The sequence below is a fragment of the Stenella coeruleoalba genome (assembly GCF_951394435.1).
Source record: "Stenella coeruleoalba genome assembly, chromosome: 18".
Classification (NCBI taxonomy): Eukaryota; Metazoa; Chordata; class Mammalia; order Artiodactyla; family Delphinidae; genus Stenella; species Stenella coeruleoalba.
In genome coordinates, this window is record NC_137164.1 from 34,291,604 (window position 1) to 34,317,550 (window position 25,947).

The 25,947-nt window shown below is 39.4% G+C and overlaps 1 protein-coding gene and 1 pseudogene across 5 annotated transcripts in view; both read right to left on the reverse strand.

Moving 5' to 3' along the window:
- LOC307176502 (centrosomal protein of 78 kDa-like) overlaps nt 1–25,064 on the reverse strand; it is a 95,620-nt pseudogene extending 70,556 nt beyond the window's left edge. Inside the window, exons 1-6 of the transcript XR_013831794.1 lie at nt 24,678–25,064; nt 20,690–20,862; nt 20,526–20,598; nt 19,338–19,441; nt 17,143–17,308; nt 12,710–12,821 (exon numbers count right to left, since the gene is read on the reverse strand). The product of XR_013831794.1 is annotated as a centrosomal protein of 78 kDa-like (transcript). The remainder of the gene's footprint in view (nt 1–12,709; nt 12,822–17,142; nt 17,309–19,337; nt 19,442–20,525; nt 20,599–20,689; nt 20,863–24,677) is intronic.
- The window catches only part of LOC307176499 (UDP-N-acetylglucosamine--peptide N-acetylglucosaminyltransferase 110 kDa subunit-like), a 48,275-nt gene extending 23,013 nt beyond the window's left edge, over nt 1–25,262 (reverse strand). For all 4 annotated transcript variants that reach the window (XR_013824799.1, XR_013824800.1, XR_013824801.1 and 1 more), the window contains exon 1: nt 24,990–25,262. The gene's annotated coding sequence lies outside the window, so the exon portion shown is untranslated. The remainder of the gene's footprint in view (nt 1–24,989) is intronic.
- Nucleotides 25,263–25,947: the final 685 nt, after the last annotated feature.

Sequence of the window (25,947 nt, forward strand, 5' to 3'; positions counted from 1 at the left end):
CACCAAGAATTCTATATTTGGCCAAACTGGTTTCAAAACTTAGGGAGAAATTAATACATTCCCAGATGAACAAAGGCTGAGGGTGTTTGTTTTACAACTTCCTACCACTGCCCTATGAGAAATGCTAAACTGAACCTTCAGGTTGAAATGAAAGGACACTAGACAGCAACTCGAAGCTGTATAAAGAAATAGAAATCTCCAGTAAAGATAAATACATGGGCAAATACTAAAGCCAGTATTGTGTTATTGGCTTGTAACTCTACTTTTTATTTCTTACATGATTGAAAAAACAAATGCATAAAATAATCATAAATCCATGTTATTGGGCTCACAAAGTATAAAGGTGTAATTTGTGACAACAATAATGTAAAGAGGAGGAATGGAACTGTAGAGGAACAGAGTTTCTGTGTGCTACTGAAGTTGGTTTCAATTCAAATTATATTGTTTTAACTTTAGAATGGTAAATGTAATCTTCTTGATAACCACAAAGAAAATATCAATAGACTATAAGCAAAAAGAAATGAAAAGGGAATCAAGAGTTCACTACAAGAAAATCGGCTAAGCACAGAAGAAGTCAGTAATGCAGTAAATGAGGGGCAAGAAATGCATAAGACATACAGAAAACAAGCAGGAAACAGACAGAATTAAGTTCTTCCTCATCAGTAATTTTTGAAAAAGTAAGTGGATTAAGCTCTCCAATAAAAAGATAAACATTGGCAGAATGGAGTTTAAAAAGAACCATAATCCAAGTATATGCTGTCCGCAAAAAACTCACTTGATTTCAAAAGACACAAGTTGGTTGAAAGTTAAAGCATAGAATAAAATATCCCATGCAAATAGTTAAAAAAAAAGAAAGAAAGAAAGAGAGAGAGAAAAAGAAAGGAAGGAAGGAAGGAAGGAAGGAAGGAAGGAAGATAGATCTGGGATGGCTACTTTAATATCACACAAAATAAACTTTAAATCAAAAACTATCACAAGAGGAAAAGAAGGCCACTATATGTTGATAACAAGTTCAATCTATCAAGAAGATATAACAACTATAAACATATATGTACCAAACAACCCTGAAATATGTGAAGCAAACATGACAGAATTGAAGGAAGAAATAGATAGTTCTAAAATAACAGTTGGAGATCAATACCTTGCTTTCAATAATGGATAACACATCTAGACAGAAGATCAGTAGAGAGGTAGGGGGACTTAATAACACATTTAACCAACTAAACCTAACAGCCATATATAGATCACTCCACTCAACAACAGCAGAATACACATTTTTCTCAAGTACACATGGAACATTCTCCAGGGAAGACCATAAGTTAGGCCACGATACAAGTACCAATACATTTTTAAGAAATTGAAATCATACAAAGTATCTTCTTTAGCCACAGTGAAATGAAGGTAGAAATCAGTAACAGAACCATTGGTAGCCATTTCCCATCATGCCTGCCACACATGATATAAAGCAAAGAAGGGAAAAACATATTTTACCATTTAGAAAAGTGGGAAAGAGGACATACCACTAACACAGAGTATGTGCTGTTTCCCGTTGTCAGGGATAGAAATAAATTAGCATCATTTATTCATTAGTGCATTAATTTCTTGGTCAATCATTGGGCAGCCAGTGTTTCTGCCTGATGGGAAGATTTCCTATACTCATGTTGAGTGGAGCCAACCTTGAAAGGGACATTTAAAAGGATTATACTGTGATGGGTTTCGCAGTATCCTTCCTCCTATGCCAGTATTTAGGCTGGGGTATTTCCATGGAGTGTGTACAATCATAGGCCCCAGGTCACCAGAATTTAGTTTGATTCCTTTTGTTAATACATTCCCTCAGTACTTTGTCTTTTGTATCCTTTTGCATTTACTTCATTCTTTATTATCACTGCAAAACAACTTTGTTTCCTGTTCAGTTGCCAAAAAGTGGATATCAATATCTCCTGAGTTTTACACCTCACAGATCAGTTTTACATATCAGGGACAGAGACAGCAACTATTTCCAATGACTTTGAGACATACTTTGAACATGTGATTAACATGTGGAGTGTTGAAATGTGTGTCGAGCTCATTATACTTGCTCTAAAGATTTAAAAATCTTTATCTTTGAATAGTTTTCCTGTGCTGTCCCTTTGTGTCAGACTGTTAATGTGCAGTCTGGCACCTTCAAATAATGTGGCTTTGTAACCAATTATTTACATGTTGTTTTATCCACAGAGAATCTTTTTTTTAAAATAAATTTATTTATTATTTATTTTTGGCTGTGTTGGGTCTTTGTTGCTGCACATGGGCTTTCTCTAGTTGGGGCGAGCAGGGGCTACTCTTCGTTGTGGTGTGCGGGCTCCTCATTGCTGTGGCTTCTCTTGTTGTGGAGCATGGGCTCTAGGCGCTGGGGCTTCAGTAGTTGTGACACGTGGGCTTCAGTAGTTGTGGCTCATGGGCCCTAGAGCACAGACTCAGTAGTTGTGGCACACGGGCTTAGTTGCTCCGTGGCATGTGGGATCTTCCCGGACCAGGGCTCAAATCCACGTCCCCTGCACTGACAGGTGGATTCCCAACCACTGTGCCACCAGGGAACTCCCCACACAGAGAATCTTAAGGTCAAAACATATAACTCGATTAATTACACTTCCTCCTGTTCACATTTCCCTCATCTTTTCTTCATCTTCTGTCTATGTTTCCTTGGCCCTGTTTATATTAAGTGCTTTTGCCATTATATTTGATTGTCTGTATTCCAGTGAGTTACCACACTGCTTTATGAGACACGGTAGGATATAAATGCATCTAAGTAATATATGTGTGTGTGTGTGTGTGTGTGTGTGTGTGTGTGTGTGTGTGTAGTTTGCTTGACTGCAGTGTTTTTTGTTTTCTGTACTGAATTCATTAGCATGGGTTGGTATAAAATTTAGCATAGGTCGATATGTAATTTGTAAACTAATAAAGTCTTAAAAGTGAGGAATTAAGTCTTTTAAATTTAATTATTTATTGCAAAGAGCAGAATAGCATACATAAACAGGTGCCTAATGAAAACTTGTAGTCTAATTTAGAACTCTCACGAACACCTTTTTTTTGGTTCTTCTAATGGTATGATAGTAGGCCATTTGATTATTTTTATTTTTATGGCTTTAACTGTAGAACAATGAAATATTCGTAAATTTTAAAAAGTATTTTTCTTTATTCGATGCGGGTGGGATACTGGAGAAATGAAAGGTCAAACACCTATTGAGGAATCCATACTTGTCTATATATTGTGTACTTTTATTTCAATAACTGATTTAAAATTCCTAAAAGGATGCTATAATAAGTTATTATGCCATTTTACAGACTGAATTAAGTGAATTTTAGGGAGGTATGAAACTTGCCTAAGGCTATCGAGCTGCCAAGTGGTAGAAGTGAGAATTAAATCCAGGTATACCTATCGCCAAAGTTTCTGCTCATTTCTTTACATCATCCACTTTTAATAGCCAATGCTTTCCTGCTTACAAATATGACTGAGGTTTCCAGACAGTCAACATTGCTTTTTAATCAGATAGAAAAATTACTGTTGATTCTCTAAAGACATATTCCTTTTCCATTAAGTGACTTTAGTTGTCCAAATAATACTTCCAGACAGTAGTAATCATACAGTTGGAGACTAAGAACAGAACCCAGGGATGTGTCTAGCAGTCAATAAAGACCAACTGGGCTCACTGATGATATTTACGGTCATTTCCTCTAGACTAACATAATCTTATTAATAAGAACCTAATAATTCACAGTACTGCCCTTGCCTGATTGTTTGTTCTTCTCCCTCTATCACTCTCTCTTTCCCCATATTATTATTTTTTTGGACAATTTTTGCTGAATTAAATTCAGGGATTAATATTCAGGAGTACTAGTCACAAAAGCAGAGAATCTTAGCTCACACCAAAGGAAGAAAATAGAGAAAAAGTATAAACTATATGAATACACACACATACACACATGTACCAACTATATGTTGCACTTCTCTAAAATCTATTTGGTATCTGCACATTTATTGTATATTAGCAGTAAGACTAGAAATGAGCGTAATGCTCTATTTACAAGATACAGAAAACAAACCCAAATATGGAAATTACTAGCAATGAGAATGGGGAAGAAAGACTACAACAGGAATCTAGATGATATTTTTGTTTCCTAGCTATGATGCCAAATATTGAACTTTCAACTTGAGACAAGGAGGTCATAAAAAGTTGTATTAGTTTCCTAGAGCTGCCATGACAAAGTACCAGATACTGAAGAGGTTAAACAACAGAAATTTACTCACTCACAGGTCTAGAGGCTAGAAATCTGAGATAAGGTGTCAACAGGATTGATTTCTTCCGAGGTATCTCTTCTTGGTTTGTAGAAGCCATGTTTTCCTTTTGTCTTCACATGATCTTCTCTCTGTGCATGTCTGTGTCCTAATATTTTCTTTTTATAAGGACGCCAGTCATATTGGATTAGAGTCCACTCATTTGACCTCATTTGACCTCAATTACCTATTTAAGGGCCTTATCTCCAAATACAGTCATATTACGAGATATTGGGGGTTAAGACTTCCACATATTAACTTGAGCAGGACACAATTCAGCTGATAATAGAAGATAAGAGTAATTTAAGTAAGTAACTACTGTTTACAGTGAGTTGCTTAAGGATATGAATTTACTCAAGAAAAACTAGAAGAAATTACATAACACTGTACGTTATACAAAGATATTAAGCTTCAGCAATGTTTCCATGGAGAACGCTAACAACAGAACCAGAAACATCGTTATCCTTTTGGTTCAGTGATCTTTCCTAAAGCACTACAAGAATCAATTTTACGAAGCCCAATGTTTTCTAAACTTTCACCAATGGGCTCTGTAGGGTCCTCTAACAATATCTAAGAGACTAACTAGTTTCACATTCCAAGCCACTTAAGACAAGGAGTTCTGATTGTTCTCTGTGAGGAAATCAAGTGACAATCATAGCTGGTAATTTAGCATAGTTTCTTCAGGGCCCAGGCAAAACCTAATACACAGTAATAATCATTGTTAACTGCATCTTTGACAAGGATTAATGAAGTATCAAAGAGGTCTATAAATTGGGAGAAATTATGATCAAAGAGAAACATAGACCACAGATATTTAATTAATGCTCAATTATTTATGAGTTTAACTTTGGTTAAGCTAATTTTCCTTCTTCTAGACAATTTCCAATTCATCTCTGCAAAGAGACCAGAATACTCACCTTCCAATACAAGATTTATTGTGTTCCTTTAATTAAAAGCATACAGTGACTTCTACATTCACTCCACAAAGTTTTGCTATGAGAGAAAAGGAGCCATTATATTTTGTCTTGAATTAGATCTGCCACCATACTTGACTTAGCTCATCTTACTGGAAGCACGTTGAGGGCAGATCCTACAGTCTTGTCTTATTACATCCTCTACAGAATAAAACCAAGGGAATCACACATAGTTACAGCTGGAAAAACACTTGTTCTGGGTTGATATTTTCAGCCTTTACCACCAAGACTTTATCACCAAGACCTATCTTTAGAGTCTCTAAACAGAAGACCTTCTTGCCTTCCATTTTCACATTGACTAGGAATGTAAAGGGAAGAACTGAGAAGTAGCCATACTCTGCTAGCTGCCAGCCCACATAACCCATCTACGGAGATACTGTTTCTTTCAAAAGATATAAACCTAAGAGGAAGTCCTAGAGTTTGTAACAATTGTGCATAATAAAATTCCATGAAAACCTAGAAATCCAGATGCAGATCAGTAACATATTGGTTAAATAAGCTGTTATGTTCATGTAATGGACAAGTGTACAGACATTAAGAAGAACGAGATACTCTTTTGTATGAGATTCTCTTTTCATTGAACTCATCAGTGCTGCAAAAACAATGTTACATAATACTTTTTCTTTAAGATTATATCAGGCATCTTCATCTTGTCCTGCATTTATTGCCAGTGTTACTAAAGTTTATCATTTACCTCTTTCTTTTTTAGACATATAATTTCTTCTTATTTTGGAAGCATTCATCAATCCCTATTTTACTCTTTCTTTTAAATTACTAATGAATATTGAATTTTATAAAATATCTTTTGGGGTATATTTCAAGTGATTGTATAGTTTTGCTTTCCTTGGACCTTGTTATATGGTAAATTATATTTTGTTATTTTATATTATGCTATTATATATTGTATTATGTTTACTAATTATATTTATTATATTATAATTACATTATAATTAAGGTAGCATTTTGTTTTAGATAGACAAAACAACCAGTGGAATAGGAAGCATCTTAAAACTAATGCAAGAGCATAAGGGAATTGAGATTAAAATAAAATTCACATTTTGGATCAGTAGCAAAAATTATTCAACCAAAGTGGGAAAATATGGCTATCATTACTAAATTCTAGATACAGAAATTAGTTAAAAGTTTAAAAATAATGAAACTGTAAAAGTATCAGAAACCTGGTAGACTTGAAATAAAGTATTCATGAGGAACACCTTTCTAAGATACAAAGAAAAAAGGATACATTTAATTATATAAGAATTAAAATTTTCCTCATGCACTACAAAGGTGAGAAAACAAGCAAAAGAAATTGGGAAATATATTTAGAAATGGATATGCTTTCTTTACAACTTTTGAGAGAAGCACATGTTTCTTTTTCGTTTAACCTGCTATGTGGGTATTAATCTATAATGTAAGTGCATGGTTCCTTTCCTTTAACGTGTAATGTGAGATTTAATCTATATGGTAAGTGCATGCTTCCTTTCATCTGTAATGTGAGTGTCAACATGTGGCACTGTTTCCAAGCACAGACTTTGGATGTTCCTGTACTGGTCCCATCACTGACCATCCACAAAAACTTACAAATGTTGCTTTACTTTCCTGGGGGTTAGAGTCTTAGATAAGAAATGGAAGCAAAACAGAAGTTTTCCCCAGGGATGATAGAAGGTTTAAAGGAGTAAATATGTAAGTGACTTAGCACAGTGCCTAGTACAAGAGAGATCAATATAAGTATTTATCAATTTTTTAAAGAGACAGATGAAAGAAAGAAAATGTGGTGTTTGCAATCTATTGATATATATTCTTGACATTAAACTACCTTTTCATTCATTGGATGACCTAACTTGCTCATGCTTTTTCTTACTCTAGTGAACTTGAGTAGCTAATATCATAGTTTAAAATTTTTGCTTTTATATTTACAAGTAAATTTGACCTGTAAATTTCTTTTTCCTTAGAGTCTTAATCTATTTTCAGTATTAGGATTATATAGACTTCATAAGATGAATAAAGGAGCATTCTTCCTTTGCTACTCTCTAGAAGTTTTTCTTTGTTAATATTGATGTTATCTGTTTAATAGAAGTTTGATAGAATTCACCTCCCAAATGATCTGGGTGGGTCTGTTATTTTCTTGGTAAAAGATTGTAAACTATTGACTTAATTCCTTTACTGGTGAAAGAACTCCAGCTATAAATTTCCTCTTGTGTAAGTTTTGGTAAACTTTAGGAGCTAGGAAATTGTCCATTTTACATAAATGTTCAAATTTACTGGCATTTCATATATTCTCTGCTATAACATTGTCCTGATTCTTTCTGTATATTTAATATTTAAAGTATAAATATACTTATGTTTTTGTTTTACTTAATCAAAGTGTGCTTTTTAAATATTTTCACAGAATATTCTTTTGACTTACTAAATCACCTCAATTTTATACTTTTTTCTGTTTTATTAAGTTCTGCTCATATCTTTATTATCTATTTTTTCTATGTTCTCAGGATTTATTGTTTTGCTCTTCTGCGTACCACAAAAAAAAAAAAATGAATGGGTCAAGTTTCATCTAGGATACGTTAGTATTTGACTTCAGTTTCTGATTTGGAAAGTGAGCAAGCCAAAATTATCTTCCACTGACAACCAAAGGAGACAAACAGAAGAAGAGCTGACATGCTATTCTGGATAATAAGGAAAATATGTAATAACTCTCTCCATTTTCTCAAACACATCCTGTCTTATTCTTCCACTTCTAAAGGGTGGGATTCATTGAAAGTAAACAGCAAAGGGCTTCCCTAGTGGCGCAGTGGTTGAGAGTCCACCTGCCAATGCAGGGGACACAGGTTCGTGCCCTGGTCCGGGAAGATTCCACATGCCACGGAGCGGCTGGGCCCGTGAGCCATGGCTGCTGAGCCTGCGCGTCCGTGGCCTGTGCTCCGCAATGGGAGAGGCCATGACACTGACAGACCCGCGTACTGCAAAAAAAAAAGTAAAGAGCAAAGAAAAGCAGTGTGAGGAAGCCCCCAATAAAGCCAGGCTCGCCCCTCAAGGCACACACATAATTCCTGTTAAGGTTAATAGGAGTCAACTGCACGTCGACAAAGAGAAGAGACGCAAGCAGGGAAACCAAGTATCTGGTAATAGGCTTTGAGGCTGAATTCTGGGCCTCCTTTGCACAGCTAGTAGATATTCTGGTTGACATTTACATCAAAAATTTAGTGTCGGGCTTCCCTGGTGGCGCAGTAGTTGAGAGTCTGTCTGCCAATGCAGGGGAAACGGGTTCGCGCCCCGGTCTGGGAGGATCCCACATGCCGCGGAGCGGCTGGGCCCGTGAGCCATGGCCGCTGAGCCTGCGCGTCCGAAGCCTGTGCTCCTTAATGGGAGAGGCCACAACAGTGAGAGGCCGGCGTAACGCAAAATAAATAAATAAATAAATAAATAAAATATAAATAAATAAAAATTTACTGTCTACCCTCTTTGATATTGTGCTGCCTCAGGCTCCCCAGGTGACAGTCCAATCATAGAGCTGGAGCAGCAAAAAGGACACATGAGTTAAGGGGAAAAAATATTAAAAGGGGGAAGAATTAGGAACCTGGATTTACAAAGAATCTGTATTTACAGTCATCCCCCGCACATTTACCCATCCTACTGTGAACGTAGATCGTATCATCACAGCAACAGTGTCATAACAACTAGAAATTGAAGACTAAATTTGCACGGTGCCCAAGAGTGTCCCTGCTGTGGGGCTGAGGGAAGGAAGAAAAAGATGAAGGGGAATCAGCTGCTCCAAAACTAGCAAGACGGCTGTGGAGGGAATTCAAATTCCACAGGACAAGCGCTGTGGAAGCACAGAACTGAGCAAGTACCTCTGCCTGAGGGAAGATTGATGGTTTCAGAGGAAGGGAGGTGGGACGGGTCAGGACAGGGGGAGACAAAGGAATGGCAGCTGGCAGAGAGTTGTCTCTGCCAAGGCACGGGGGACACCAGCAAGTTCTCTGCAGCACCTGCGGTGCTGGGTGCCTGGCTGGGGACAGGACTGCAGACCGCAGAGGGCCCTGCGGACACGCTCTCCTGGGAACTGGATCGATCAGATCCTGGAGGAGCAAGGAGCAATCAGGTCTGCACGATAAGGAGTTGTGCGTTTTAGAAAAAGCACTAGGACATAGAGGCTGGAGGGTGGGGACACTGGGGGAGAGGCCTGCTAGAAAGCTCCTAGAAAGAACTTTCTAGGTCAACAGAATTAGGGCTCGTGACCAAGACAGGGACACTGGGGAGTTTCAAGCTTGGGCAGTAAATGCAAATGCCAATAGGGACCCAACAGTCATATAAATGAGTATAACAGGCCCAACATGACAGACTCAGCACAAACTCCCTACGTTACCTGTTAACTGTGAGGGCCCGTTCTTTACTTCAACAGAGAAACAGTCTCCCTTTTCCTTGAAACACACGGCCCTCCCAGTCTGTTTCTCCCACTTTCAGAGACACGGGGATTATGAAATAAGACATCTGGATTTAAATCATCTTCCCATGTTCCAGTAAGGGCTCAAATTGTGTGTTTTAAACCCTGTGAGCCACGCCGAGCACTGCCGTGGGCTGTGCTGGGCCACTGCTCCCAGGCGTTATCACTAAATCCCAGAGCAAGGGCAGCACCTGTGGCCTGAATGAGTTGGGGGGCAGGGAGAAGGTGCCAGGCTGACAGAGCGCTGGCAGGGGGCTGGGAGGGTGTGGAAGCAGCGGGTAATCCTGAGACTGCAAAGCTTCCAGGACAGAGTCTGAGCAGCGCTCCCCAGGGAGTCTATCAGGGAAGCTGATAAGGATGGTTGTGACTGGAAAAGTGGTGCCACAGTCAGTCCTAGAAATTTAGGAAATCCTGAACTAACAGGGCTACACGGGTTTCTTGACTCAACTTCCTAGAGCGTCTCAAGAGCTCCGGTGAATCATGAACTCCCAAGAGGATAATTCATACAGGAACAGAGTTTTCCCCAAATGCTTGTGGCTGAAAAACCCACTGCATCTCTGGGATGAGTATTCTAGAATGCCCACTGAGAAACCCCGGGACTCCCCAAGGTACCAGAGGGGTGTGTGTGAGGGGAAAGGCACCACCTCAGCGCGAAACAGCATCTCACAAAGGTGGTGAGGGTTAGGAGGGCGCAAGAAAACCGCAGGCAGTTGGCAAGCGATGACAAGACGCTCGTTTCAGTGGTGTCTGCTCCAAAAGACAAACCAGAAACAACAAGGGCACGAAGAGTGCATCCTGTGGTGAGAGAAGCCCACAAAAGAGTCACTAGGCCTCTCCTGACTGCCTAACTTTTAAATAAAAAATTAACTCTAAATTTGCACATGATTAGGAAAACTAGAGTAAAAATATAAAGATCTATTCCCTTCCATAGAGGTGGTTGCCATTAACAGCCTTTTGTGCATTTTCAGGATCAGATACACAAATATGTATACGTGTATATATGCGTGTTTCCATATGTACATATATACATATATAGTATTTACAAATACAAACACTGTGGGTTTCTAACTGGAATAATAGACATGTCCTTTTCTACACCTGCTCTTTTTCCTTTTGACCTGATGACGTATCATGTCATCCTCCCAGTTTGCTCACAGACCTTCCCCGTTCTCCACACACACGTTACTCCATACCATGGATGGATCCTAATTTCCTTCATCAACCCCTCCTGAAAGACATCCGGGTTGTCTCTAGATTTTCCCCATTACATAAGTATCCCTCATTGGACTTGCGGGTGCCTGATTTTATGCACACTTCTGTGCAAGGCAGAGTACTGGCAGAGGGCAGGTGCCTAGAAGTAAAAGTCTTTGGACAAAGAGCAAGAGAGTTTTGAACTTTGATGGACGCTGCAAACCTCGCTCCAAAATTGAACACATTTATTACACTTAACATAGGCAAAGTTTGCTTGTTCCCTCGTCTACACCAGATGTTATCAGTCTTTAGAATTTCTGCCCATCAGAGGGGAAGAAAATCCCATGGTTTTAATCTGCATTTCCTAAAGAAGTTGGTCTCTCTTCATTTGTCTAGTAGCCAGCTGTGCTTCTTCTGAGTTGTTTGCTCATACAGGTAGAAACCAGCCCCTGCCTTTTTAAAATTTGGTTATCCTTTTTCATTTATTTGTGGGTTCTTCTCTATATCAACAGTAACCTTTATATGTTAATATACTACCAAATTTTTGTGTCTGTCATTTTGTTTTGTTTACGTCTTGAACTGTAGAAAAGTTTTAAATTTTCATGTAATTAAATATCTTTTACTTTATGGCTTCTGAGTTTTATGGCTTACTTAGGAAGGCTTCTGTACTCCCTACACTTACACCGAAATTCTCTCCTGTATTTTATATTTGCTTCTTGCAGTTAGGTGCATTTGCACCTTTTCGACTGACTAGAATTTATGTATGCTGTGATGCAAATATCTAATTTCTGTTTAAATGAATTATCAATGCTTCAATCAGTCAATTAGACAAAAAGTCAAGTTAGACTTTAAAATTGTCTAAGTTAAAATACAATTCTCAAGTAAACACGGATCACTTTCTGGACTTTTCCACCGATCTGTCTTTCCCTCTGCCAGTGGCTTTATATGTTAATAGATCATATGTTAACATTATATTTTATTAATGTTAACATATATGTTTAAAATGATTCATCTATCCTTTTGCACTAACTTTTTCAGGTGAACACTGAACTGACTTCTAGATATTTACTAATTTTTGTGACTATTGCAAATGGGATCTTTCCTTGTTTTTTAGTGTTATTTCTGGAGAATGGGAAAGTAACTCACTTTTACATATTAAGAAACAACTGATCACAATTCTGAACGTGATCCTTTCTAGTTTTTCCACCGATTCCTGCATTTGGAAAAAAACAGTCATTATCATCTGTGATAATGGAACCGGCCCTCCCCCCGACTCTCCCCATGTCCTTTTCCTGCCTGATCCCACTTCCCCGCTGCACCTGACCCTAACCTGTCTGCGCTGCTGTAAAACACTGTCACAGGGTTGTGATGCCAAAAAAATGTATTCATATCTGTAAAGCGCCAAGGGCTCTGCCTACTTGACTTTGGGGTTGTCACTAGACACATCACATGCTTCCCTTTCTTTCCTAAGGCCTGGACCCCACAAGAAAGGGAGAAAAGGTGACCTCATATCTGGATATGGATTTTGTCACTTCATGAGCTTTATCATATTAAAATTAATATCTAATACATATTAAAAACTATGTGTCAGGAACATCCTAGGTGCGTTCCATAAGAACCACCATAACATAACATTACATAACATAACATCCATAACAAATAATATTAACAGCTAACCGTTAAGGAAATAATTAACCGTTAAGGAATAACCATTAAGGCTGTTTTAATTTTAGCACACCGGATATATAAGCGGTATAAGTTCTAGTAACATTAAAAAAAAGAAAGAGTTACCAATTCTAATTGTAGCTTTTCCTTTTCAACCACTTCCCAAAATTATAGTTCTCTTTTTCTGTCTAGCAGCTTTGCATGGTTCCTTCACCGATGGAGAAGTTATCCACTGGTACTGAGAAAGCAATGATAAATATGCCATTTACGTTACAGGTAATTTAGGAGGGTTTGATCTTCATTGGAAATTAAGATATTTTAAGTTAATAAAAGGTCTTCAATCTGCATTTCTGGGAAGCTAAATTAAAGCATCACACAACATTTTCAAAACCAGAAAAGCCATTTCATTTGACTAAAAACTTAGTTTTAAGATGGCAGAAAGTACCTTGATAATTTTCTTTTAAGAAGGAAAGAAAAACAAGCCATTAAAGAGAAATTCTTCTGAGAGAATTAAAACATATTATATACCTCTGACTTGGCACTCCTTCCATTCTGGAGACCTTTTTTGATAACTGTTTTCATCACAGAATGATTTAAAGTAAAATAAATTGAAATTAGAGTAATTATTTCCCAATGAGTGGCTACTGCCATTTAAAACCAAAAGCCAACTAATTATTGCTCTTCCCATAAAATTAAATATGAAATCTACATTATGTAATTATACACTTATCTCCCCCTTTGTGTATTCTAATTTCTTCCTCAGAAACCTAAGATGCCATCTTGCAGACTGCCTCCAGTGGCTACTATTTTGGCAGCAGCAAAGGTCAACTTTAAACATTTTGCATCTAAAGTGGCTTTAGATACCTTTGGATAGAAAGTACAGTCTGAGCACTGTCCAGACACTTAGATACCTAAAGGGCATCTAAGATAACAAACCAAAGTCCTGATATTCCCTCAAAAGCTGCTCCTCCCATCAGCCCCCTTTTTCTAAGTGATACCACCCAGTTGCACACATAATCATCAATGACTTGTCTCCTTGTTACTATTCCCTTCATACCCCACATCTAATCTATCGGCAAGCCTTGTTAGCTACACCCTCAAAACACAACCTGAATTCAACCACTTTTCACTTGCTGCAAAGTTCCAACCTAACCTAGGCCATAAACATCTCTTATTTGGACTCCTGTGATAGTCTCCTAACTGGTCTCCCTGTTTGTCTTCTTTATTCCCCCAAGTCTATTCTCTATACAAGGTCATCTTATTCAGATACTATTTGGATCATGCCTTTTTCCACTTCAAAACCTTCTACTCATATAGAATAATCTACACCTTTACTCTGGCCTTCAAGACTTGACAAGAGCAGACCCCTGGCTAGCTCCTTGACCTCATGTCATACCACATCTTCTTCACTCAGTACTCTGGCCATGTTGGCCTCCTTGCTTTTCCTTAAATACTCCACCCACCTACCTGCCTGCATACTCATTGCCTCCTTGCTTTTCCTTAAATACTCCACCCACCTATATGCCTGCATATTCATGGGCTCCTTGTCCTGGAATGTGCTTACACCAGATCTTCCATGGCTTGCTCCTCTCTTCATTCAGGTCTCCGTTCAAATGCCACTTCTCCAGTGAAGCTGTTCCCTAACAAACCTGTCCAATGGAGTCCTACCTGCCCCCGCTCACTCTCCTTACATTACGATATTTTTGCACTTCCTACTATCTAAAATTATATGACTTATCTGTTTACTCATTTCTATCTGAACTACTTCACTAGAATGTAAGCTCCACGAGGGCAAGACTTTTGTCTGTCTGGTTCACTGCTTTATCCCTAGTGCCTAAACCCGTATCTGGCACACAGAAGATATTAAAAAAATTACTTGTGAATCTGACAAATGAATAAAGTACTCCTTGCAAGAATTCAGAGGTTGCACAAGAAAGAAATAATGCTCTTGGTGGAAGCAGGTTTAGTATCTAGGTTCACCTCTATTCAGAGTAGGGATAAAAACAATTTGCAAGTATAATTCACTTTAATTAGTAAATTACCTGCTAAAAACATAAGTGCAACACTAGAAAAGTACAGATGACTCTTGAACAACATGGGTTTAAACCTCGCAGGTCCACTGACATACGGGTATTTTTCAATAAATATGTACTATCATGCTACACGATCCAAGGTTGGTTGAATCCACAGATGTGGAACCACTGACTATAAACTTATACCCAGATTTTCAACTGCATAGGGGTCAGCACCGCTAACCCCACGTTGTTTAAGGGTCAACAGTATACGATGAGGAAAGTTAAACACATTAAGTTTTAAAAACTGTCAATACATGAACAAATTCTTTTTGTTTTGTTATGTGTTAATCAATTTTTAAAAAGTGACCAAATACCAACAAGTGGATATTTTCTTACATCCAGAAAGAGCAGCGTTCTGTTGGTTTCAAGAGCCTTTAGTAAAGCCTTTGCTCCTTCACTGGTGAGGCCACACTGCTGCAGGTCAAGTGTTTTGATGAAAGACAAAAGGTCACTTGCTAACTCTACAGATTTAACACATAGACAACTCTCATTTTCTCACGTGTCGAAGAGTCCTGCCCAAGACAAGTCACGGCAGGTTTGTAATTTTGGGTATGGAAAAACAAAAGAAAGGTATACGCACACACATAATGCATAATCCAATTTAAAAACCTCTTCTTGTGCAATGATGTGCAATGATAACCCTTGCTTTAGTACCAATAAATCATCCAACATATTTTACAATTACAGAACTGAAGAATAACTGTATATATAACCTGTGAGCAAAAAGCATCACAAAATGAATCTCAGTTCATAATTAGCAAGGGTGGCAGTGGCATGTAAACCTCACAAGCAAAACCTGGTGGAGCTCAGAAATGCAATGCATTCTTTTGATCATGATCTTCAGCTCCAAATCACACTTGAAACTAGTTAAAAGGGGAAAACAAAATACAAGAAATGTAATAACTGTTAGTTTTAGAGCAAAAAAGACAAGTCTAAGAGGATACAAATAATAACAAATTTAAACAATGTGTGAATAGAGAATACATACTAATAACAAATTCAAAAAATGTGTGAATAGAGAATACATACTAAAAACTTATCATGAAAGTATGATGGTCAAGAACTCTCTCCATAAAAAGTCAGACAAAACCCAGAAAAACTGATCATGAATTCCAGTAGTTCTGGGGCTGAACAACCTACTCATTTAAACAAAAGGGATCATCACCAAAGCACAGGTATTAAAAAATATTACATGAAAGGAAACTATCATGAGTCATTTATTTAAGTGTTGAGTGGACCATCACATTAAAATAACTGGAGTCTTTCAACACCCCATAACATACAGAAATAGCAAGTCAGACATACGGATCTGACAGGATATGATACAACCCCTACAAACTCTCACTACAGAAGAATGGACACACGGTGTAATTAACCAACTAGCCAAATACAAGCAGCCAGTAAACCTCACCAGGAAATCAAATGAATACAAAATAAAACAAAATGTAGCTATTCTCCTATCAGATTAAGCCAAGATTCTGTAAGAAAAGCCTTTAAATAATGTCTATACCCTTTTGATCCAACAACTCTCTTTCTAAGAATTTAACCAAAAGAAATAGTCAGAGATATAGGTAGGGATATATAGCAGAGTACAATTTGTAACTGAAAAACTGGACAAAGCTTATATACAAGAAAAGATAAGCTATATGCACTGTGGCATATTCATATAATGGAATACTGAACAATCACAAAAAATGATGCAGGAGATGCAAATTTACTGACTTGCTAAAATGCTCATACTAAATTAACTGAAAAATGTTATAAAGTTTGGAGTAATCCTACTTGCATAGAAAATGGAGAGGTACTCATTTTTGTAGTTTTACATTTTTTTACAAGTGCTACAAGCCAGTGTTTGTGAGAGGCAGGCTTCACATCCACTGTTGGGGTGTACTACAGATTGGCATAGCATTTCTGGATGGTAATTTGGCCATGTGTATCAAAAGTCTTAAAAATATGTCACACTCAGGTCATTCCACTTCTAGTTCCTTATTCTACAGAAGTAATCCCGATGGACACAGAGATGTATATACAACGTATTCACAATGTTTCTGACAGGGAAAAACAAACTGTCTAAATCTAATGGCAAAGAATTGATTAAACTATGGGACATCAATATGATGCTATACTACATGATACATCATTAAATGAAAAAAGCAGGAATATGAAATAGCATGTATACTACAATTTTATTTTTGTTATCCCTAAGTGTACAAAATATATTCATAGAAAAAAAGAGACTGAAAGTATATACACCAAAATGAACAGTGATTATGTCTGGGTATTAAGATTATAGGTAATTGTTCTCTTGTAACTCTGCATTTTCTACAATGAATATATGCAACTATAGAGAAAGTTTACAAGCAAAATAAAACCTATCAGAAAAATGAGGCTTTAAAAAAAATTCCTATCACAACAGTATCAAGCCAAAAGCTAAGCATGTATCTTATTAAAAATTCAATATTTTCAATTTTAGAATTTACTTACACAAATCCCCACTAAGAGATTCTGCAAAAGCACTTGCACCCAGTTCACCAATGAGCATGTCGCAGTTCAGAGTGATGCATCTCAAACCAGCCATACAGTCAAGATCAGGTCTCCTGGAACGAAGACTCTCAGCCCAGGTTTCTTCGTGCCTTCTGGTAGTCTGATACTTCAAAGATTTAATGGGAGAAAATTAAGATGCTTCAATAAGGAAACAGGGTGTGCCTACTGAGTATGGCTTATTATGTCAGAGATTTACACACACACGTATCAAGCATATGTGCCAGGAGAATCAAGCTGAGAAATTAAACAGTCAGTTCTGCTTTACGAGTCCAGTGACCAACATTCTAGTCCGTCAGTGATTAGATTCCAGCCACTGGATGACCTGTTTTTGAACAGTTATGTAAAGTTGGACAACTCAATTACAGTCTAAGAATTATTTTCCTTATCTTCTAAGTCAGGGAATTGGTTCTAAATTCTATCATTGCTGAGGCTCTAAATGTCATCATTCTGTCCTCCACTGGTCTCCAAACACCTGACTGGGCAACCCATAAGAAAACTTTTTAATATGCATCTTATTTATTAACAAATTATATACACGAAGTTCTATACATATAATGTATGTACATTATAAACAAACAGATATTTTAAAAATGATACAAAGGCAAATACGTTCTAATATTTTCTTTTCCTAAATCTAAGGCATTATTTTATTATTATTATTTTTTTTAAATATTTATTTGGCTGTGCCGGATCTTTACTTGCGGCATGCCGGATCTTTTAGTTGTGGCATGAGGGCTCTTAGTTACGGCATGCATATGGGATCTAGTTCCTTGAGCAGGGATCGAACCCGGGCCCCCTACATTGGGAGCGCAGAGCCTTAACTGTTGGACCGCCAGGGAAGTCCAAGGCATTATTTTAAAAACTATTAACAAAATAGATCTCACATGTTACCTAAGGTATGCACACAAACTTTAGAGGCCTGGACTATGCAGAGCCAGTTTGATGTGCCTTGGGAAAATAATGGTTTGACATTTAACCACAAGTACTGTCTTAAAGACATTCAATTCTTTATATTCATAAAATAAATTATGGTAATAGGGAACACTGACTTTAAATGAAAAAAGTCTCATTACATTCTTGAAAAAATAAAAGACTCAAAGTGCCTTTGACACTCTAAAACGAAAATCATTAGTGTCATTTTTCTATTAACAATAACTTATAAAAGCTGCAAGCAGAAATAACAGCAATCACTTACACAGTGCTTATTATGTGCCAGGCACTATTTATACAAATTAGTTCATTTAAACCTCATAATGAGGCACAGAGGTTAAGTGATTTGTCCATGGTCACTAGCTATGAAATGAGAGAAAGGGAATTTGAACCTAGGCCATTTGGCTTCGGCACCCAAGTTCTTGACTGTTTTCAACCGCAGGGGTCAATGCACTTGCCCTGTATAGGCTCAAAGAATTTTTCAATTTTTAAAATCTAAATTTAAACATTTCCAGCTTTGCGGGCTACACAGTTTCTGTTGCAACTACTCAACCCCACTGGCGTAGGGTGAAAGTAGCCATAGCTACCATGTAAACAATGGGTGCGACTATGTTCCAAAAAAACTTTCTAAACAATGGGTGCGACTATGTTCCAAAAAAACTTTCTTTACCGGGCGACAGGCTGGATCTGGCCCACCAGCCATAGTTTACCTATCCCTGATCTGCACCATCAAACTATTAAAAAGGCTTCATGTCAAATTATTAAATAACTTTAGGCCTAAATACAGTCATTATAACCACTGTAAAGTTGGTAAGGCATTATTTTAAAAACTGTATTTACAAATTGCTGGTGTAGTGATTTTATTAGTTTATAAACTACAGCAGCTAATAAACACTTGATTCATTTAAGTCTTGAAGACTATAATGGCATAGTTTTTTGACAGTATCACAATCAATGTTTTCAGTAACTAAAACTACATAAAATATTATTATGTATTATATATTAAATCTCTTATTTCTAAAATTAAGTGGACTATCTTTACTAAATGGTAGAATCCCAAACTGAAAACTGGTCATATTCTTTCAACAAAACGAAATCTGCATTCACAGATATCAAAAGACAAAAATTAACTGCCATTTGTACCAATATATTAATGTGCTTCAATCACATATGTTTTCATGAAAGTTCAAACATAAAAAAATCACCTTTAAGATCTTGGCCATGTGATCTGCTCCCTGCCATGTCAGATTACACCCCGTGAAGTTTACTGTCTTAAGAGTGATAGTGTTCTTTACACCTTGACAAATAACAGAAAAACACACACGCGCACACACACACACACATACACACACACACACACACACACAATAAGATGAAGAGCCTATACATTTGTCAATCTTGACTTATTTGCTTTTCTTGAGTCAATTGGAGGTTTATAGCCACATTCTTAAAATCATTAACTACAATCTTCCCAAACAGATAATTGACGAACAGATGCATTCTAAAACTTGTCAGTAACAAAGTGTTATTCCAGTTAACAGCAGCAGTTTAATTCTATTTAGATACTAAAACTGAATACACTGAATACTGCAAACTTTATTCCTAACCACTCAGTAAAATACTACATACCTTTTCAGACATAGGAAAAAAAAGAAAAACCTAAAAATCTTAAGACTCTTCCTATTTTCATTTCCAATGATACATGCCAATCTTGATGATCAATCATCGAATTAAATGTCAACTATAAACCCAGTATTTTATTAGCTGCTATGCAGTATACTAGAGCAATAGAAGAGAGAGAACCTCAAACTCTCTGTTCCCTCAAATTGAAGGCAGGCTTCCTGACCCCTCCAGACCACTACTGGACACAAAGAACACACACTAATATTTCAGGACCCCAACTTACAGTCACCTGCTTTGTGATTACTTCCATGACACCCCCCCACTAACACCACTGAGTTTGCTGCTCTTACGGGACATGACATATATTTCCTATTTTAACACATACCACAGTTTATTATAATTATGACTGCAGATACATGTTCTAACAATTTAAAGATCATCATGACTTTTTTGCTCTTTACATCTTGCTATTTCCCTTCCCATAATATTTCTTGAAGAGAAACATTAAAATACAGACAAACACAAAAAACAGAAAATATACAAAATGTGTGGTTTGTGGCTTAACACAAACTTAAGTAAAATTAGTTCTGACAGTATCCAGCATGACAAACTTCCATGGTACAAATGAAAATGGTCCAAGGTTTGAGCAGGCACAGGAGATAATCCAGGCATGAACAACACCAAGATAAGGTAGACAGGAAGTAACATGGTGTGTAGGAAATCACGAGACCAGTCTGATGGGAAGAGACTTGAACAAGACTGAAACTCACTTTCTAAATCTCCATCTCCAAGTGGACAACTCGCAAGACACAGGTGCACCGAAGTGGCCGATTTATTCAATCCATTTAATGGGGAGAACAAGTTTAAAATTTTATTGGTTTAGTTTGCCCCCAAAGCAACTATCAAATGTTGGCAGGACACAATGAAGGCTTACCTTTGTTAACATAGTTAAGTTTTTCTCTCTCACAACTACCCCACTTAGCTCCAGGTTCCGTAGCGCACACGACACACTTACACAGCATTTAAGAGCTTTACACAACTAGAAGGTCACATCTTTATTTCTAATCGCAGGAACACGACTTCTGTAAACTTTATTTCTGTCACAACCTAAACCAAAATTATTGTAAAATGAGTGATTTAAACCATATATTTTATCATCATTAAAAAACATCTAAAGGGCTTCCCTGGTGGCGCAGTGGTTGAGAGTCCGCCTGCCGACGCAGGGGACACGGGATCGTGCCCCGGTTCAGGAGGATCCCACATGCCGCGGAGCGGCTGGGCCAGTGAGCCATGGCCGCTGAGCCTGTGCGTCCGGAGTCTGTGCTCCGCGGCGGGAGAGGCCACAGCAGTGAAAGGCCCGCATACCGCAAAAAAAAAAAAAAAAAAAAAAAAAAAAGCATCTAAATAAAAAACAAAGCATCTATTCTGTGCTAAGGATTAGAAACGACTCCTGCCCTTAAAGCCTTCATTAAGAAGGGAGATGTATAAACTCAAAATTTCAATCACATGAGATAAAGAACCATAACTTTTATGCACAGAGGTTCCTATGGAGGCAAAAAGTTATATCTAAGTGACGGCTTCACGATAACCCTGAAGTACAATCTAGAAAGATGAGAGTATGCAGAGTTGGAGTACAATGTGCATTAACTGCACAGGGAATATCTGTGCAAAGACACTCAAGCCTGACACCTGCTGGGCACATTAAATACTGCAGGTGGGGATGACTAAAGGCCAGGGGTCCAAGTGTGAGAAGAGACAGAAAGGAAAATAGAGATGCTGGCCGAAGCAAGCCTGGGAGAGAGCATGGCTTCTATCCCACAGGTGATGAGGCCTGGGGCTACCACTGGCTGAGTAGGGTGCCTCCGCTGATTAGAAAAAGGCACCCCGCTGCTGAAGGACCGATTAGATAAAGGGAGTGATCACAAAAAGCTCCCCTTCGTCAGGGCCAAAGAGCCCCATGAGGCTTGGCCGAGCACAGTTCAGACTACACGCCTCTGTGCAGAGCACACGCTGGGAGGCTAGTATGCACTAACTCGGTGTGGGCAAGCCATTAGCAGCATTATTTTAAGCGTATGTTTTTACGTTAGAAGATCACTTAAACTGAGTAGGCAGATAAACAGAGGAACGGAGCCCAGGGGCCGTGAAACCACCCAGGCGCTTCTGCCACAGTCCGGGCAAAATGTAATATGGATGAAGAAGCAAATTTAGGAGGAGGCCAAAATCTACAAGTTAGACGCACTGGATAAAAAACATAAAGAAAGTTCAGTGAAGGAACTCTGAAGAGAATGGGCTCAACAATAAATTTTTGTTACATTCAATGTAAAATATGTGGCAAAATTAAGTACCGTGGCCTTTCAGGTCCCTTCCAGCTATAATTTCTTTTGATTTCTAACTTATTACTCTGCTTAAGTAAAGTCCCTTCAGAGGTACAGAACAGTTCCTACACCTAAATGGGATGTAAAGAATAATCTGACTTCTCTTCACCAAGGGGATGAGTTGAACTGTCCTTGCAGAAGAGATAACAGATGGTGTGAACCCCAGATCCTAGAAAAAGGCCAGGCACACGATAAGTATTCAGCTTTTTTAAAACAAATGAACAATCATTTCCTATCCTAAATCTTCACACCTTTCCTCTGCTGGCTCCTTTCTCTCAGCTTATAAACATCCTCAAATATACTCACTTAAGAGAGGCCCACGCACCGCGATGGAGAGTGGCCCCCACTTGCCTCAACTAGAGAAAGTCCTCACTCAGAAACGAACACCCAACACAGCCATAAATAAATAAATAAAAATTAAAAAAAAAAAATATATATATATATATATATATATATATATATACACTCACTTAAAAAACTCTCAGACCCATGATTCTTTGTATTGTCTTGTGGGTAACCTAAGTATCTCCCATGCCTTCAAACACCTGTCCTCCCAAAAAGCCCAGATCTGAACCTTGGGCCCAGACCCATCTATCAGGCCCCTCTACAGCACTGAAGATCAAGTAAGATCCTCTCCCCATCCCCAATCTCTTCCTACTGTGCTCTGTATCTCACAAAAAGATGCAGCTGTAAACTGTCACCCAAGCTTGCTGCCCTTCCTTTTCTAGCTGGTCACCAGGCCCCACCCACTCTCTCTCAGATCTCCAAAATGCAGTCCAACCTTTTATAACTTAAGTGGGACCTTTACATTTCGATTCACCCTGCACCCAATCAACTGCCTTCCACATGGAGGTCCGAGTGAGCCTCTAAACCAGAAGTCCATCTTATTGTTTATTAGGGTTTCCCACAGCCTTCAGGATAAACATCCAAACTTCTGACAGGACAAACAAGGCCCCTTTATGTTTGTCCCCACTAGGTTTCCAGTATCAACTCTCATTTCTTTCCCAAACCCTGAGCTCCAGTCCTGTACATTATTTTGCCATATTTTCTTATATTTCTCAACCTTTGACACACTGCTCCCTCCTGCCACCCCAGGAGGTTCTACTATCCTTAGAAAGGATGGCACCTCCTCCAAGAAGCCTACCCTGAACTTTCCCTTTTAAGATTCTGTGCTCTGCAAAGGGGAAAGGTGGCGGGGAGGGATAAATTAGGAGTTTGGGATTAACATATACACACGGCTATATATAAAATAGGTAATCAACAAGGACCTACTGCATAGCACAGGGAACTCTACTCCATATCCTATAATAACCTGCACGGGAAAAGAATCTGAAAATGAATGGATATATGTATAACTGAAAAACTTTACTGTACACCTAAAACAAACACAATATTGTAAATCAACTATACTCCAATATAAAATAAAATTAAATTAAAAAACAAAAAGATTCTGTGCTCTGCAGCACTAGAACTCACTTCTTCCAGAGAACTGACTACTGTGCTTGTGTTTACCTGCTGCCCAGTAGAAGGGGAGATTACCTAGGGCAGAAGCATCGTCTCCAGCAGCCCTTGGTTCTGACAACTCATTCAAGTGCCAGGATACTTTACACACATAACCTGCTTAATTAATTGTAAGAACCCTCAGAAAGAGTGGTTTTTAATGTCATTTTACAAGTGTGGGGATTGCAGTTCAAAAGTAACCTGCACAGGCCACAGAGAGCATAAGCCCTGGAATTCAAACCCTAAGCTGCCTTCACACCGGTGTTCTTTCCACTATATGATATGACTATTGAAAAAAAGATTTTTGGGGGCCTCCCTGGTGGCGCAGTGGTTGATAATCTGCCTGACAATGCAGCGGACACGGGTTCGAGCCCTGCTCTGGGAAGATCCCACATGCCGCGAAGCAACTAGGCCCGTGAGCCACAACTACTGAGCCTGCTCGTCTGGAGCCTGTGCTCCACAACAGGAGAGGCCGTGACAGTGAGAGTCCCGCGCACCGCGATGAAGAGTGGCCCCTGCTCGCCGCAACCAGAGAAAGCCCTCGCACAGAAACGAAGACCCAACGCAGCTAAATAAATAAATTAAAACGAATTTATAAAAATATATATATTTTTTATTCTGAGACCTGTTTTAATGGATAGGAAATGAAGCTGGGATATATCCATTTCCTAATCGCTTTGGTCTGTACCAGACAAAGTCATTCAACACACCAGGTAACATCTGTGCAACCATTAACGATGCTCCAAACTGTGCTAAGTGTTCTACACTGCAGAGTCTACAAGCATTAACAGAGTGAGTCCTTGTAACCGCCACGGAGAGTGGGTCTTGTTAACCCCATGCTACAGATGAGAACACTGAGACCTAGAAGCCTTAAGGCACTCGGCCGGGGTCACCGAGCTGGCAGGAGTCCTAGGCCGCACACCCCGTCTAGTGCACCCACACCCGGGCACTGGGCACTGGTTCTAGTGCCCAGCCTCCACCTTGCACCATCTAAAACCCCGCTTCGCAGCGCCCACACGACAGCCCCTGGAAGCGGGAACTACAAACCTGTCTCGCCCAGCTGTGGCTGGAAGAAGCTCTGGATACAGATCAGGGACAGAGGGTGCTCAGGGGCGGCACCCAGTCCACCCCGTGGAAGCGGTCAGCGTTAAGTCCAGGAGGCCCTCCCGCAGGCAGAGGCACTGAGTCCTGCAGCGCGCACAGGTCCTCACAGCGCGGGAAGAAGTCGGCTGCTGTGTTGCAGCGCAGCTTCACCGAGTGATCACGGCCAGAGCGCGGCTTCGGGGACGCTGGCTGTGGACGCGATGCCCACACCCGCCTGGGGTCCCCGGCTCGCCTCCCAGCCCCTCGGGCGCTCACCTCCCGGCGGCTGCGCCCCCGCAGCGTGCGCAGGACCCGCGTCGCAGCCAGACGACGCAGGGCCACGGGCCGCAGCTAGGCCAGCCCCTCCATGCCGCGCTCCCGCGCCGCCGCCCGCGGCGAATCGCCGGCCCTTGGCGCCAGCCTCATAGCCCTCCGCGCGCGGGGATGCAGTTCAAACCGGCGGCGGCTCCGTCGGGGCGGGGCTCGAGGACGACTGCGCGCTCGCCGTGCGTCCGCACGCAGCCCCGCCTCACATGGGGATGCGGCCTGAGGAGCAGGGGCGGGAGCTTTGAGACTAGGGCAACGCGAAAGGTAGGAGGTGTGGAGAATTTGGGATTTACAAAAAGCGTTTGCTGACTCATCCAGTGAGACATGTTGTATCAACGCATTTTAAAAGTAGTAAGACTCCCAATAAGTGTCTGTGCTCGCCCCTCCCAGGAGAAAGCGTGCACTCCGTGAGGGACACAGGAGAGGCTGAGTGAACGTCTGCCTGTGGTCCCTTCCTGGTGCAAGGGTGTGTGAATTTCTGCGGTGAGCTCTTAATTTCTGTAGTTTCTGCTGACTTGACACGGTGGTTGGCAAATGGTGACGTATTCCATGCATTCACGACATGATCGTGGTTACTAATAATTACTTTGTTCTCTCTGTGCATGTCTGTGTCCTAATATTTTCTTTTTATAAGAACACCAGTCATATTGGATTAGAGCCCACCCATTTGACCTCATTTGACCTCAGTTACCTATTTAAGGGCCTTATCTCCAAATACAGTCATATTACGAGGTATTGGGGGTTAAGACTTCCACACTAACTTGAGCAGGACACAATTCAGCTGATAATAGAAGGTAAGAGTAATTTAACCAAGTAACTATTTTTTAAAGTGAGTTGCTTAAAGATATGAATTTACTCAAGAAGAACAAGAAGAAGTTACATAACACTGTATGTTATACAAAGATAT